Raw genomic sequence first — 14,460 nt, 5'->3', positions numbered from 1 at the left:
TAAAGCAAAAGGTTGTTTGGAAAACAGATTTCTGCTCATTTCCAACTGTGCATCTTGGTCTAATAGGCTTGGAATTCTGCCATAATTACACCTGATCATGCAGTACATAAATTAAAGCTCCTAAATGAGTCAAATCAGTGAAATTAGGAGTTATCATCTGCCTCCCAAGAACACATCTGATCTATTATACATGTAAGAGTTGTCATGGAGGTATTGTGTTACTTTCATTCTCTTCCATTTTCAGTGCAGCATTATATCTTTATTATCTGTAAAATCATTCTACTGTCTTACATTGCTCTTTGCTTAATTTGGTTGATACCCCACTCTGTATATACATATTTTTCCTTCCTTCCCATTGTTCGTCTTGCTACAAGATACTAGTATAGTAGTCCAGTACTGGTTCATATCAGCTTTAGTATAGTCTCTTTTCACTTAATGTAAAAGGTTGATTACATTAATTTCATGATCTAAACTAGACCATAAACTAGACTAGACCATTCTAGAATATTCTTACATATCACAAGCAACTTTTTTAGCATCAGCGCAGATATTATCCGAATCATTACCCTTTACTACTTTAATGTGACTGTTTACCATACACAGATGAACAATTTTTAAGACGCGTGTAAAGTGACTGCTGTATTTGGTCCAAACATATTACCAAGTATTTGTGTTTGGAGGCTTTGACATTCAAATTTGAAAATAAAGTGATAATACAGTGATTCATCTTCATTGTAACCAGAGGCTGCTCTTTTTTCAGTCTGTTTAAGTGGCTATAAGAATATCAACAATCCATGTCTGACATTTAATGAAAGTCAGATTTAAAGACGTCGACGTGACATGCCTTGGCTAACCAGCTCCAGCTTAGATTTGTTCTTTTCCTGGGCATATTAAGATATATTTGCTTTGTACTAATAGCCATTAAAATTAATTTGCTGATATTTTTTCACATTTGCCACCAAAATAACACTCTGCCCCATTTCACCCTTACTTCTCACATATGTGCAACACTATAGGGTGTTTTGAAGTTGGGCCTTACTGTTCATCTATTTATACTAATACAGGTATGGGACCTGTTATCCAGAATGCTCGGGACCTGGGGTTTTCCGGATAACGGATCTTTCCGTAATTTGGATCTTCATGCCTTAAGTCTACTAGAAATTCATTTAAACATTAAATAAACCCAATAGATTGTTTTGCTTCCAATAGGGATTAAATGTATCTTAGTTGGGATCAAGTACAAGCTACTGTTTTATTAAAAAGAGAAAAAGGAAATCATTTTTAAAAATTTGGATTATTTGTAGCTTTCTGGATATCGGGTTTCCGGATAAGGGATCCTATACCTGTATAATTAAAATAATTACCTCTACTAATATCCAGAAAATATCTAGAAGGATATTTGTGTAGGTAATATAAAACATGAATTTGCACATTTATGTTAATGAACATGAGGTGCATTCTACAATATTTTCTACCCCAGTTCTGTTTTCTTCTTCCATCTTAATTGATATGTTTCAGTCTAAAAGACCAGAAAATACACCCATATAACTAAAACATTCCACTCCAATAAAATGGGATCTCTGAAAACTTTGTACTGTTGCAAATAAGTCCAGCTTTGTCTTTGGAATTTTTGTAATTCTCTAAAGGTGGCCAGAAGAACTCAATCGACAGCTTTTATCTGCCCATGGGGTCCTCTGATGCCTGACTGATATACTGGGCAGAATTGGGCAGATAATGATTGGGCAGCTTTAAAAGTCCCATTGGGGCAAGGACTACATCCTCCATCTTCCTCTGTCTTCTTCACCCATAACCTGATTAGTTTTAAGGTACATCTGTACATTTGTACCTACAATATCCATAGGGCAGGGGCTACAATTGTGCTTCTAGACTTGGGGAAGGACCTTGCAATTTTTACTAGGTGCTGTAGAATAACCACAGACATCTGTATATGAGAGGAAAGTAATATATCATGTATAAGACAGCACAATTACCAGTCAAAATCTGTATATTTCTCACACTCTGACATCAGAGTTAGCTTACTGCGGGCGTACACTGAAGAAGCCGCCAGCAGGTGTGAGGGCTGTATAGACGTCCCAGGAGTGACAGGCAAGACCGAGCTGCAGCAAGATGATTCGTCATGGTCCTTACCGTGGTCACACACTCAAGACAAGAGAGGGAAGATCATCATGGAGCTTCAGAAACATAAGTCACATTAAACAGATGAAAACACTAGCATTTAATAGAGCTATTCCGTGTTTAATTTATTTCAAAGTAGGCCGACACATACACACTGCACTTCTGTTTGTTGTATTCTGTTGTTGTAACAGTTAAAATTAAAAAAAGGTTAAAACTTTTAAAAGTTTATCAGCTGTGTAATGTTTTGCGGCTCCAGACTATTTTTCTTCAGTGGAAGAGGGGCAAAATGGCTAATTTGATTGTAAAGGTTGGTGACCCTTGATATACAATATAATAGTATTCTTAATCTTGAAGACATTTGCACCACTAACCTATATGCTTTGTATGTTTAACTGTTGGGAAACATTTTTAGGATTACTCAGCCATCCCCTTGACAAAGGCCACTGTGCCGAATCGTTGGGGTCATTCTCATTTGTGGCAAGTATATCCGCTCCTTGTTGCCTTTTTTCTGCCTTGTACAACCCTTTGGGTGATATGTATATTATTGCTATGTATGCTGAATTTTTTTTGCAAACACTGTTGTAATTGTCTTTGAGTGTGCAAACCTACTATATGGTATAGTGAGTATCTTGTTACTCTATGTAGGGGTAACTTTAGGTATTTTTGCACTGTTTACTTCAAATAATTCACTCTACAACATAAAATTGCATTAGGGAGCTGCTATCTGGTTACCTTCCCATTGTTCTGTTGTTAGGTTGCTGGAGGGGAAAGGGAGGGGTGATATAACTCCAATTTGCAGTACAACAATAAAGAAAGACTGAAGATTATCAAAGCACAAGTCACATGACTGGGGGCAGCTGGGAAACTGACAGTATGTCTAGCCCCATGCCAGATTTCAAAATGAAATATAAAAATACATTTTTGCACTTTTGAGAAATTGATTTCAGGGCAGAATTCTGCTAGAGCTGCCCTATTAACAACTTATAAAGATAATTGCTTAAGTGCTTGAAGGAATCCAGCACTGTTAAAGGAAAAGTAACACCAACAAATTAAAGTGTTTTAAAGGGATGACAAAATAATGTACTGTCCACTAGTAAAATCAGTTTATATAAACAAGCTGCTGTGTAGCCATGGGGGCAGCCATTCCAGCACAGGATACACAGTAGATAACAGTTATGAAAAATCTCATTGAACTACAGAGCTTATCTGTATCTGCAGATCCATCTAATTTTTTAACAGGTGGTGAAAAGAGTTTTATTTCCTAATTCAAGCAGAATTCCTACTTATTATCATTATCATAATTCCACTTAAATAAATAATTGATTGCAGTTTTTTTCCTCTAGTTTTTTTTCCATAAGGTTTAACACTCAGAGCAAAGAAGCGGAAATGACGCAGTCTTAGCAAGTAACAGATACTGTCCCAGAGGAAACTATATCCATGGATCCTTCTCCATCATGCTGCAGTGTTATACAATGGCAGCCACAGTCCTAGAACTATGAAGATCGAGACGGAGGGTCTAAGGGAGGAAGTTCTGCGAATGGATGTCACAGTCATATGCACATGGTGAAGAGTGGCCACATGAAGTCATGTCAGAAAGGTAGGAAAGGAGAATTAAATGAGACGGTAAGAAAGAGAGGGGAGGGGGATTAAGCAGCTTTCTGTACACTGTCTGCTCAGGGAGCAAATGAAAGACAATCTAGAGTTACAGCACAGGATTAAGTGTCTTTTACAAATGTGTCTGGGGAGTTTTACACTTATTAGTGATAACGAGTAGAAATAGTGTATTAGTGTATTGTATAAAAAGCACTTCATTAAATTATCCTTAAACTTTGGCTTCTTGTTTATGAAGATACTTTTCTTATATGAGCTGAATTAAACAAATAAATTAACATCGTCGTTTCCCCAGGACAAGTGCCATTTACAGGACTTGCAATGAAGCATTTTATTACACCGACGACTCTGTTCTGTGCGGCAGGACTTTATGCCCTGTATTATTCCTTAATAGCTCTGAATGCAAACCCGAATGCTCAGACCCATTGTTATCAGTTTGAGTTATGCACTTCTATTTTATCTCATTGAGAATGCCATTGAAATAATATAGTATTAAGCATGCACAATAAAAACTGCATAGCGCACAGTTCCTTATGCGGCATGTTCCGCACATTCGTTTCAGAATGATTGAAACCTGGGCCAAATTATATTTTTTATATTACTGAATCTGTTTGCAATGTACAAGGAGTAAAATGTTAATGCAAGGCCTAATCTTTTCCTGTTACTGAAAGGGGACGTGAGTGTTATTTGTAATAATGGCTTAATGTGCCTTTATTTTCTTTGCCTTTACTTTGCATCTGCAAATGGATCCACATAACTAACATATTGCTTCGTTCTGTGAAGGAACGTGTCCTATCTATTGCAACATCATGCCCAGATGTAAGGATGTGGTGGTGTATTATTGTCTTAGTCATATGTATAAAGTAAATATATGTCCCATGCACTTAATCAGTAATGTCCTTCTGTTTAACTATCATTAAAAAGAAAACACGCTTTAGAAAATGACTTTATTGTTATAATAAGCATATTTTATTTGTATTGTGCTGCCACTATTTACATTGCACTTTACAGAGAGGATTCATTATTCGTATCAGCCCCAGTGGGACTTGCAATCTACATTGCATTCTCTCACTGCTTCAGGTCCCCTTCTCTGCTGAGCATGCAGATTAAGCTACGTCTGGATCGTATTCACCAGGGCATGCTCCAGAAGAGAAGAAGACCTGAAGATGTGTGAGATGGAGACATCAACCCCCCTGTGCTTCTCTATTTTCAGAAAAAGTTGCAGCAAATGGCTACATTTTTGGGGACGGATCAGATAGAGAGTGAGAGGGCTCTGAAGGAGTGCCCAGTTGTTACTCAGACTTTAGGTCTCTTTTAATTAGAATTTCTCACTTTAGTATCTATGTTATATGTTATCAGTTACAGCCTGCCCAGCGTTCAAATTGTTAAGGGACCTTCATTTGGATGGAGTCAATGTACCCTCTAAGGGTCAGGGCACACAGGCAGATTGAGGGAGATTAGTCTTCGAGGCGACTAATCTTCCGGCCGGCTAAAATGTAAATCACTGATGGGATGGCATTCCGAAGTCGCCTGAAGTTGCCTCATGAGGAAACTTCAGGCGACTTCGCAAAATGAAGTGCCATCCCGCTGGCGATTTACATTTTAGCCGATGGGAATGCAGGGGACGCAGTTTGGTGAGATAAGTCACCCAAAAAAGAGAAGATTTGTCGCCTTGACCCTAAGGCAGCGGTTCCCAAACAGTGGGGCAGGCCCTTATGGAAGGTGACAGAATCTCATTTGGAGATGCCTACCCTATGGGGCCTATATATATCGTGCTGTTTAAAACAGTGGAGAAAAACATCATCTATGATGTTGCCCATAGCAACCAATCAGATCTTTGCTTTTGTTTTCTAGCATGTAGGTGACTGTTGAAATCTTATTGCTGATTGGTTGTGTCACGGTCGGCACCCAACACCAGAACAAATGCCAAGCACCTTGGTCTCGACTCATGTTTCACCTATAGTGTGACTGCCTTTGGCCTCGGGAGGAGCCCTCAGCTACTTGGATGCCACCAGGACTTAAACAAGAGGTGCAAGGCTAGAGGTTCTGGATAAGCAGAGGGGCACGACTGTTAGCAAAGTCTTTGGGCAGAAGGTCGTGGTACAAGGTGTAGACAGAATCCTAATCGGAACTGGCCGGGTCAAGGTAGGCAGAAAGTGAGCGTAACCAAATCAGGCTGGGTCTGGGCAGGCAGAGTTCAAAGTGAGGTCAGGCAGGCAAGGGTCAAAACCGGGAGATCAAATCAGAAGGATATAGCAGAAGAGATGGTCGAAGTTCAGGCAATGGATCAGGATACAGAGGTCAGAATCGTCAGGAACAGTTCAGAATCAGAATAGCAAAAGCTAAAGGCACCAGGAACAAACCTATAACGGGCAGTGAAAAACGATACAATACCCCTTTAAATATTTGAATTTTGCGCCCTTGCGCGCTGGCGCCTATAAATACAGCAGAGGCGCGCCGAGGGGGTGGCAGGCGTCCCTGCCGTCCCCCCACTAGACCACCAGGGTAAGCTGTTACATGTTGCTACGGGAAACATCACAGGTGATGGTTTTTCTCCAATGTTTTACACAGCATGATAAATAAGCCCCACATTTGTAAATTAGCATGTGATATGCTAGCTCTACCAGGTACACCTAGAAGGCCATCTCAAAGAGCAATCAGATTGAAATTTCTTTCTTGTCTTAGGTATTCCTGGAAATATGGCTGAATGGCTGACACATCAATGTTGTACAATGCTAGAAAATTGTTGGACTTTAGACTAAAATTAGACTATAATTTAGACTAAATTGTTGGACTTAAGACTTAAACAAAAAAGTCACATTCACACAAGCTGACACCAGCGCACAGAAAATCTTGTATGTATACATGTAATTGTGTACATACACAGAGCCATCTAATACCCTGCACATGGAAAGGGCATTGAGAAAGGCTCATTTACCAATGTAGTGCAAATTCCACTAAATAAATCACCATGGTTTACCCATATGCAGTGTTTATTTCCCAGCATTCTAACAGCAGATTCCCACTAAGCATCTACCACAGCTTGCACTCAATGATCCAATATGGGAACTACCGTATATACTTGAGTATAAGCCGAGTTTTTCAGCATCCAAAATGTGCTGAAAAAGTCTACCTCGGCTTATACTCGAGTCAGTGGGCAGTAGCTGAGATTGCAGTCACTTTTAATCATTCCTATACCAACAGTTCGCTTGGGGAGAGACTGCAATATCACACAGCGCCCTCTGTTGGTTATATGAAAGAATAACAGTGTGCCCTCTGTTGGTTATATGAAAGAATAACAGTGACTGCAATATCACACATCGCTCTCTGTTGGTTATATGAAAGAATAACAGTGACTGCAATATCACACAGCGCCCTCTGTTGGTTATATGAAGGATTAACAGTGATGGCAATATCACACAGCGCCCTCTGTTGGTTATACGAAAGATTAACAGTGATGACAATATCGGCTTATACTCGAGTATATACGGTAATAGGGCTTATTTGCTAAAACAGGGAAAACTTCCTCTACTGCAGATATTCAATGTAACCAGTCAACAATTACCTGATGATATTGCTGCAGATAGTATTCTGAAAGCAAAACTCTGATTGCACTAAGGTGAATAAGTCGTTTTTGGCTTGAAGAATCCTCAAAGACCTGTGGGCTGACTCCTGCTTATGGGTGCTTTTTTCAAGCTACCAGTATTAATATGGGAAAGACCATTTTGAAGACATGTTATTCCAATGTCATCAGTTGGAATTGTAGCCTATCTCTGCAAGCATTAAAATAAGGCAGTAGTAGTTTAATTCACTAGTGGGATGTCTAATGTATGCCTAACATATTAACAGTCATACTTTGTGCTCTGGACTTTCCAAATTATAGAAAATTAGCAATGTGTTGTCAGTGTACTTGTCACAGTATGCATTTAGCACTTTTACTGAATTATTATTATTAAAATTATCATTAACGCTTACATATAAACCACCAACATATTCTGCATCAGTGTATACACTGAACATACAGTAACTCACTGATACAGTTTAAAGGGGCCCTATTTCAGAGAGAAATCCAAAAAGGGGCCCCTTTATTTATTTGTATTTTTTTGGGTGCAGTGGGTGTATGTACAATAATCACTGTAATAATGGGCTAGCTAAACTGACATCATCATTGATACATGTACTGTAAGTGCATGCAAAGCCCCAATGTAAATGTATAATGTTAAAGTAAAATAATATCTTTTTATAGCACAGATAAAACATTCCATGTCCTATTCTGGAAGAGATATATGCAATGAAAGCGGAAATCCCTTGGAAATTAAGCTTTCCATGCTTTGTTTATCCATCTTATCTCTTTTTTAGTTCCTCAGGTGTGAATAGCAGCAGTAATAGCTTTTCTAAATCCTACTCATCGCACTGCTCAGACTTCACTGATACCAACAATTCTGTTCCAGTTTTGTCAAGAAATAGAGGGCTACTGCAACAGAGTCGTGATTCTGGCATATCATCACCTGTAAGTACTTATTCATTTATTACATATTACAGGGGTTTTAGTTTCAGCATCAGTAACAGCCTCCATTGTATTAAAACGTTGATGAAAAAGCTTAAGTCAAAATTAAAATGGTTAAAACACTGAAAGTTATTGCTAACACCTGATTACTCACCAGGGTTCTGCTGCACAAAATGGCATGTGACCAGCTACTTTTCATGGAAAAAGTCTATTAGCCTTTAACCTAAACAGTTTTAGAAGGACCAAGGTTCCTTTGCACTGATATGCATCCTTTAGGCTTGGTCTTGAGGCCTTATTTTTTAAACTGACGAGGACCTCAGCACCATCTTGCTGCCATTAGTAAGCCACCATGCCTTATCAAATCCCTGTGATTTGGGTTAAAAACCACCTACTACTAGTTACTTAAAGATGTAATGACCTATTCCACTTTGGACTGTACATTTGACAGATACATTAGATAGCTTCAAGAAGAGAGTGGATGGCTTTTTAGCAAGGGATGAGATACAGAGTTATGGAAGTACAAGTTGATCCAGAAACTGATCCGGAAGGAGTCAGGAAGGAATTTTTCCTTCTGCAGCAAATTAAAGAGGCTTCAGAAGAGCTTCCTCTGGATCAACTAACAGGTAGATATTATATAGACTGAAAGACTGAACATGATGAATCGTGGGTTTTTTTTCCAACTTATTACAGTATGTTACTATGTGATCTGTTACAATAAATATGTGGTGCCCATATTATACAGAACTGGACTACGTTTGAAAACCATATGATACTCCCATTTTGTGAAGCGTTAGTCCACAGCCATATCTATTTGACACCCCTCCATATCTGTTCTGCACACATATATTAGTATTAAGCATATGATATAATCACCAGAAGGCCTTCGCTGCAGTCATAGGATCTAGTGTAGTCCCAGACTGCTGATAAACTATGCTGAATGGACCTCATGGAGCTACTAGAGTAGGTGGAGTAAAAAAAGTAGTGCAGGCTACTGTACAAAAAGGAAAGGTTCTGCTGAAAGGCATGTGATAAAGAGGTAATTTTATTTTAATTGATTATGTTCAAATATTATTATATTCATATGTGTGTGTGTGTATGCATATAGAATAATATATATTTTTTTTCACTGAGGAAGATTAAAATGATCTAGAAGAAGTTTTTATTGTGGCTATATTTTGCCCTTAAGTTCCAGGCAATTATTTTTTGCTACTCATTTGCAGTTTTGCTGTTATACTGTATTCATCCTGCAAATTGCTACAAGCCATGCTAATGAATGCCAAACTACCCAGAACCCTAACATATTGCAAATGCTGATTGATTTTGTGCCAGAGCTTTATATTATCCCAGCGATCAGACAAAACAAAGCATGGAAAATGATGGCTGTACCATGTCAAACAATCATTTGAGGAGATCTGCAAATGTATTGTTAGATTGATATCTTAATTCATCAAATGCTAACAGAGCCTAATAAAGAAGCTATTTTGCCTTTCAACACAGATATGCACTAACTGCTTTTCTCAGCGTGTCCCCAATCGGCACTGAAGCTAGAACTGCTTCTTAGATACTTATGCTCCTTATTTGCTTTCTTTTAATATACCACGAAGCAACATCTTCATTTTCCATCGGCATCTTTATAAAAATGATTCATTAAATTATGCTATTACCCTGCTTAATGAAAATGAGAAATTCCCTATCCTCACAGGCATGAAGATATTTGGCAGATTGAGAATAATTTACATTGTAATAGGAATTCTTTGGTGTTCAATTACTGATGCTTGTTTAGGCCTACAGAGTGATGGAATCTGTTTCTCATACTGGAAACAATTCCAATAGTGGTGTAAAGTGATATAAATGCTGTAGCCAAAGTCTACAGTAAATTGTTCCTATATGTATGTAACACTACAAGCAAACCACCTGACCACAACACAGATGCTAATCTTTTGCATATACCAGCCCATGGTGTGAGGAGAGAATTGGACCCAGCAATTTTTAGTGTTTAAACCATTGCAGAGTAATTGGATTCCCTTAGAGGAGAACTAAACTCTAAAAACTAATTTGAATAAAAAATGCCATATTTTACATACTGATAACTGATAAGCTCTGTAGTATACAATGAGATTCTTCAGAACTTATCTGTTATCTACTGTGTGTCCTGTGCTTGAATGGCTGCCCCCATGGCTACACAACAGCTTATTTATATAAACCGATTTTGCCAGTGGACAGTACATTATATTTTGATTCCTTTAAAACACTTTAATTTTTGATGTTACTGTTCCTTTAACAGTGTTGGATTTCTTCAAGCACTTAAATAATTATCTTTATAAGTTGTTACAATTGTATAGCACATCCTTATCATGGTACAAATTAAATAAGGGTAATTGTACCTCGGAAAACTGCATTGCTTTCTTTAATTAAATTAGCTATTAAGGTTTCACTGACAGAAACGAAACACTTAACGTAGTCCTGGGTTTAAAGGAGAACTAAACCCTAAAAATGAACATGGTTAAAAATGTCATATTTTATATAGTGAACTTATTGCAGCAGGCTAAAGTTTCAGCTTCCCAATAGCAGCAATGATCCAGGACTTCAGACTTGTCACAGGGGGTCACCATCTTGGAAAGAGTCTGTGACACTCACATGCTCAGTGGGCTCTGAGCAGCTGTTGAGAAGCTAAGCTTAGGGGTCATCACTAATAATCAAGCAGAAAATAAGGTTGGTCTGTAATATAATAAACTGATGTTACAGGGCTGATTATTAATTTCTCATGCTAGTTGCACTGGTTTCTGTGCTGCCATGTAGTAATTATCTGTATTAATTACTAATCAGCCTTATATTGTGACATTTCTATTCTATGTGTACTGTATATTGTGAGTTGGTCCCTAAGCTCAGTAAGTGACAGCAGCACAGAGCATGTGCAGTGAATCAATAGAAAAGAAGATGGGGAGCTACTGGGGCATCCAGGCCAACTGGGATTTTAGGGCTCTTACACATGAGCGTTTTTACCTGCGCTCCCCTGCATTCAGTTTTTCGGCGTTCAGCCGCAGGGGAGCGCAGGAATAGACGCATTTCATTATTTCAAATGGGGCTGTACTCACACAGGCGCATGTAGGCGCCGAACGCAGGTTGAGACGCAACGTGCTGCATTTTTCCTGCGTTCGGCGCCTACACGCGCCTGTGTGAGTACAGCCCCATTTGAAATAATGAAATGCGTCTATTCCTGCGCTCCCCTGCAGCTGAACGCCGAAAAACGGAACGCAGGGGAGCGCAGGTAAAAACGCTCGTGTGTAAGAGCCCTTAGTGTATTTGTTGCCTCACCTGATGCAGTTAATCTCAATTGCTGTTACGATATAAATGGTGATGTTTTCAGATTTTATATCTGGTAAAGCTACTTGCCTTTCTATTTTGTCTCTCTACAGCCTTTAATTCAATATACTTTCTGGTTGCCGGAGTCTTGTTTGATGTGCTTTAATTCAATGAATGTGTTGTTAACATATTAAATGACTATTATGTCTTAATTTGCCTTTGTAATTGTCTAATGGGAACATTAGAGGCTTAATGGATAATTATTTTCCCTATGCTTAGTTTTTCAGATGAAGATTTAGTTTTACCCGTGCTGCTCTTGTCCGATAGTCAATAGTCCTCTGGATCAACTAGCAGTTAGGCAGGTTATATATGTACTTAAAAGGTTGAACTTGATGGACGTGTGTCTTTTTTTTCAACCTAATTTACTATGTTACTATTTGGCAAATTTACTAAAGGGCGAAGTGACTAACGCTGGTGAAAATTCGCCAGCATGACGTCATTTTGGAATTTCGCCGATTTACTAGCGGTCGCCGGCCTAACTTCGCTAGTAAAGGAGATAGACTCTAGCGTTAATTCGCTCCCTTAAGCCCGGCAAAGTTGCGCTCTGGCAAAGGGACTTAACTACGCAAATTCACTAAGATGCAGATTTTACTGAACGTTACCTCTTGCGCCAGACTTGCCTTTGCCACCTCAGACCAGGCGAAGTGCAATAGAGTAGATAGGAGTTCCTCCAAAATAGTTTAATTAATAATTTTCTAAGTCCCAAAAAAAGCTGCCATCTTTTCCTTTTTGTCAGGGTGATAGGCTGCAAAAGAGCGTACATTTTTTTGGGGGTAACCGACTTCCCCCTATATTTCCTAACATATGGCACATAAACTATACACTGGGCTCATGTGTAGGGCAATATAACAATTTTATTTTATTAAGGTTTCCCGGGCTTGTGTAGTGTAATGTATTTGCTGCAACATATACGTCCATTGAACTTTAACTTCCTGCTGTATGCAAATTGAGCAACGATATCGCAACTTTGCTTCGCTTGGCACAGTAACACTAGCGCAACTTCGCCAGTGTTTGACGCCCTGGACGCAACTTCGGATTTTAGTGAATTATCGTTGGCCTGGCAAAGTGCTGCGCTGTGAGCAAAGCCGTCGCTGCCGAATTTTCGGAGGTTAGTGAATTTGCCCCCAAGTCTCAGGCTAACTCTCCACAGCCTTTTTTATTGCCTTCTGGTGTTAAAATCCCCACCAGGGGGTTGTGGTGGGGTAGACTATAGGGGCATGCTGTAATACCATTGTAGGGTATGGCTTGTTGAGCTGGTAATAGAGTGCCCCAAACATTGCTATACCAAGAATAACCTCCTATGTGTAATAGCCCTTACAGGGAAATACCACATAAATACCACAATTGCCTAATACAGTTTACATTGCAGGATGTGCCTTAAGGCTTCTGTGCATGGATGTCCGCAGAAGGGGGCAAGAGGGGGCAGTTGCCCCACCCTGACTTCTCCAGCTAGTTCCAAGTAATTGTTTGTAATTTAATTTCCAACAATACAAAACATTCTCCCACCCCAAAGAAAGCCTTAATTAGGTTATTTTCTGCATTGTCATGAATAGGCTCATCTTCAGTGGGATGCTACCCTATGTGATATTAGTTTACTTGCCCCCCCCCCTGAAAAATTTTCTGAGGAGACCCATGCTTCTGTGCAGGTATTGTGTGTTTACCATGTGTCCATGTGCCTATCTATATAACCTTTTTCCCTGACAAAAACACCATATACACCCCACAAAGTAACAATAAATTAATAGCAACAGATTATGATAGAAATAATATAAGTAGTCTCCATTGAATTTGCTCTCCTAAAGGCACACACAAACCTCCAAAGAGGTTTTTATGCCGTGAAAAAAACAGCGCGATAATGCACCAGACATCACCAGACTTCTCCGTGTAAAAAACAGCATTGAAAAATGGCGTAAATGTTTGTGCGTTTATCCACTAGAAACAATGTAAAATAACGGCATCAAATCTGACGTTTGCATGGTGTAGAATTACACCACATTGAAAATTTTGCAAAACGGCACCAGCGTCTTGTTTTTGACGCCAGCGTCCGTGTTTTGACGCCGACGCCCGTTTTTGACGCTGATGCACGGTTTTTAACGCCTGTTCCTTTTTTTGGATGCCGGCGACAATTTCTTTTGATGCCGGTGAACTTTCACCAGCGAATTTTCGTGGCCGTTTCGCGAATTTATTCGCCGGCGGCGAATTGCGCGAATTTGCGCCTGCCGAATAAATTCGCCCATCACTAGTGGTTAACGTAGTGGGTCATTGTTAAGAAAGAGTATCTGTAAGATGTCAGAATTGTGGAATCTGTGGAACATTAACTAATGTTTTCAGACATTTGATCCTGGGCAAAGTACACTATGAATAACTCCCCCCCCCCTTTTTTTCTATGGAATTTCATCCTATTATTTCACCATTATTTCTTACTGGACTAATCAAAATATACTGTAAATTAGCAAGAAGTAGCCTCCTTCAATTCTTATTTCTGGACTCCCCCAATTATCTCAAGTGAAGGATCTCCCACATGCCAAATTAAGCCCCAGAAGCTCTGCATTCACATTGCGCCATCTTCTCTGTACGTTTTTATATTAAAATGTTAACCCTGTACAGACAAGAAGCTCAAGATATGGAGATAGATTTAGGATTAAAATAAGTCATCACATGAAGCTGGTAAATGGTTGTACATACAGCATTCATCCTTGGTCAGTGGTTCTTCACTCCTGGGCTTATGAAAAACAAAGTCAAACCAAATGAGAAATAATCAGTACATTTTAGTAATGGCTTCAAAGTGTGTGTGAGATAGAGCCGGATATACAGCCAACAAACAAATATTGTTTGTACTTTTG

The sequence above is a fragment of the Xenopus laevis genome, chromosome 5S (assembly GCF_017654675.1).
Source record: "Xenopus laevis strain J_2021 chromosome 5S, Xenopus_laevis_v10.1, whole genome shotgun sequence".
Taxonomy (NCBI): Eukaryota; Metazoa; Chordata; class Amphibia; order Anura; family Pipidae; genus Xenopus; species Xenopus laevis.
Note: the sequence above shows the minus strand (reverse complement) of the source record.